The 3,357-nt window shown below is 39.3% G+C and overlaps 1 protein-coding gene across 1 annotated transcript in view; it reads right to left on the bottom strand.

Moving 5' to 3' along the window:
- The window catches only part of LOC110490330 (tetraspanin-12), a 19,315-nt gene extending 18,796 nt beyond the window's left edge, over window positions 1-519 (bottom strand). The window contains exons 1-2 of the mRNA XM_036944641.2: window positions 405-519; window positions 1-132 (exon numbers count right to left, since the gene is read on the bottom strand). The exon at window positions 1-132 is cut by the window's left edge and continues 72 nt beyond it. The gene's annotated coding sequence lies outside the window, so the exon portion shown is untranslated. The remainder of the gene's footprint in view (window positions 133-404) is intronic.
- Window positions 520-3,357: the final 2,838 nt, after the last annotated feature.

Raw genomic sequence — 3,357 nt, 5'->3', positions numbered from 1 at the left:
TGGTAAGTTCCAGAAAGCATTCACAACAGGTGGTTTCTTACTTTCCCCAGTCCAGGAATGATGGAGTGTGTGGATGAGCGCTCAGCGGTGCTGACATATCCAAATCAATCATCACTCACTTAGCAAGGTATACTGCGAAAACATATCCAGAACATTACAACAAAACAACTTCTTATAAGGGCTTTTGCGCCAAATGAACATAATCCATTTGGTTAAATTATTAATGTTCAGCACTCCTTTGACTCCCAGAGCAAACGTCAAACACTAAAAATCATACTATTGCACAGCAGTCTAAATCAAAACAAATAAAATAAAACTTCAGTTGCGCACGTAGACACTGATTCCCAAAATCGATCTCTCCACAAAAACAATTCTCCGGTGGCGGTATGATAGGCCTAGCCTACCTATCGTCCAATTCAGAGTGCTGAGTTAGTTATGCGCTGTCAGTTCAACTTTTCCATGTTTGAGTGGCCAAAACTCAACTCGCAGTTTGTTCTGTGTCATCCAAAGAGGTTGTCCGCGGGGTCCTAGCGTTTCGTCTGATTGCAATGCAGGAGCAACAACAGCAGCAGCAACAGCAGGGCTATGGGTCTTTAGGGGGGGATGGAATGTGGACAGCTTTCCGCCTCCGAGATATAGCATACATAGGTCAAGAGGTCACATTTAGAGAGACTATTATTGTCTGGAGTAAATGTGGGATGGGACTTCATCATGGAACTTCACTAGAGAGAGCAACAATAATGCTGTAATAAGTGTCACCCCTTTTCCACAGATGTGCATGGCTATTCTATTATATTCTGTAGTATTCTGTTCTGTTCTATTCTGTTCTATTCTATTATATTCCCTGTGGGATGACATTACATAAGCCTATCACATACTCTTCTTTATACACATTCTTGATGATTTAGTGTATTAATAAAGGTGTCAATCCTTCAATTATGAAACACTGAGCATATCTCAGCCATTTAAAGCTTTCATTAGATAATCCGATTATTGGTTAGTCTATCTCTATCCCTGTCGATTCTGAGCTCATTCTAAGAAAAGACATGAATGAAAAAGGGGAAGGAATGAGTTACTCCTTAGGTTACATAATCAACAATTAAAAAGAGCAACAATAGACTCAGGTCGGCAGGCATTGTTATCTTAATTTATTGTATTTTGGTCTGTTTTTAATGTCCACAGTCTGGCCATGAACCAAATGGGATTGATCAGCATTAAAAAGCTTTATTGTTAGAGATGCACACAACAAAATAGACTCAAATTAAAGAAAGTGACATTGTATCTTGTGTGCCCTGATAGCAATAATGTTGACTCAATAGATTAAAGGAAATTACATCACAGCATAGACTTGCTTGGGTGGTCTTCAGTGTGCCAATCCATTGGAGGCAAGGAGACATGAGAGGATTAGTGTCACGTCTGCTCCCGCTCTCCCCACCCCCCCTCCCCGGTGCTTGAGGGCACCAGGCTGCCCTGCATCACGCACTCCTATCATCCATTATGCACACCTGCCTTCCCTCGTCACGCGCATCAGCGATATTGGACTCACCTGGACTCACTCATCACCTCTTGTTACCTCCCCTATATTTTTCAGTTCCACAGCTCTCTTCCCCACTTCTGCATGAATAGTTTTTTGTCTGTGTTACTAGTCTGCTGACGCTGTTCCTGTCTCGTTCCATGTCCTTTCTTTATTAAATGTTTGACTCCCTGTACCTGCTTCGTCTCTCCAGCGTCATCTCATGTGACAATTAGAGGGAATGAGGATGGGGTGGGGTGGGATGGGATGGAAATGGTGAACGGGGGGGGGGGGGGGGGGGGGGGGGGGGTTGGGAGAATTGAGAGAGACAGTGTTTGGTGCATGGGATGGATGGTTTAGCGCTTGTAATGGAGGGTCGGGTTGAGAGAGATCATGAGGAGAATAGAATAAAGTTTGTTATTGAGAGGATACCAAGTGTGAGAGACTGGAGAAGGGGGTGAGAGAGTGAATGAGAGTGAATGAAGGTGCACAAAAGATTGGTGAATGACTAGCTTCTCGTGCGTCTATTCTTGTGGGGACATGGTAACCTATAGATTGTCATTGTTTTGGATGAACAGACAAAACTAAATGCTCATGAATCCCTACTATAGACCTACAGTGCCTCCAGAAAGTATTCACACCCCTTGACTTTTTCCACATTTTGTGTTAGTCTGAATAAAAAAATAATTACAAAATTTAGATTTTTTTTTTGTCAATGGCCTACACACATTACCCCATAATATTGTCAAAATTGAATTCTGTTTTTTGATTTTTTTAAGTATTCAAACCCTTTGTTATTTAGGCAAGCCTAAATAAGTTCATGAGTAAAAATGTGCTTAACAAGTCACAATAAGTTGCACAGACTCTCTCTGTGTGCAATAATAGTGTTTAACATTATTTTTTAATTACTACCTCATCTCTATACCTCACACATACAATTATCTGTAAGGTCCCTCAGTCGAGCAGTGAATTTCAAACACAGATTCAACCACAAAGTCCAGGGATGTTTTCCAATGCCTCTCAAAGATGGGCACCTATTGGTAGATGGGTAAAAAAAAGCAGACATTGAATATCCCTTTGAGGATGGTAAAGTTATTAATTACACTTTGGATGGCGTATCAATACACCCAGTCACTACAAAGATACACTACCCAGAAAGACTCAGCTGTAATCACTGCTAAAGGTGATTCTAACACGTATTGACTCAGGGGGCTGAATAATTATCTAATCAAGATACTGTATTTTAGTGTTTTATTTTATCTTCTTTTTTTTTGTACAAATGTTTGAATTGTTCCTTCACTTTGACATTTTGTGTAGATTGTTGACAAAAATTACAATTAAATCCATTTTAATCCCACTTTGTAACACAACAAAATGTGGAAAAAGTCAAGGGGTGTGAATACTTTCTGAAGGCACTGTATATCAGGCCTATAATGGACTGACAATCTGTTAGACTATTCAAATGGGGGTGTTATTTTATTTTCTCAGTGTGTTACTTATAGTTGAATGTGTTCGTTATAGTTAAATAATATCTCAATTCAATGTGTGTCTAGGCCTACCCTACACAATATCAATTGTGCCAGATGAGCATTATTGTTGCTCACCTGCATTGAAGCTACAAATAAGATATTTCCTTTTAATCAAGTATTAATTTAAATTAATTTAAAATAGCGCATTTGTATTGAAGTTTGATAATTAAAATGTATTTACCTGGTTGGAAAAGCTTAATTATGTTATTTCAGTCAATGTTTGAAATGAATATGTCTATGAACTACATGAACTAACGGACTTTTGAAGTTTAGCACTCAACTCCATGTCTGGCCAATCACATTCTACGTTCTACT

Source organism: Oncorhynchus mykiss, chromosome 15, assembly GCF_057628025.1.
Source record: "Oncorhynchus mykiss isolate SJ-2025 chromosome 15, ASM5762802v1, whole genome shotgun sequence".
NCBI classification, from domain to species: Eukaryota; Metazoa; Chordata; class Actinopteri; order Salmoniformes; family Salmonidae; genus Oncorhynchus; species Oncorhynchus mykiss.
This window is presented reverse-complemented; position numbering and strand designations above follow the sequence as displayed.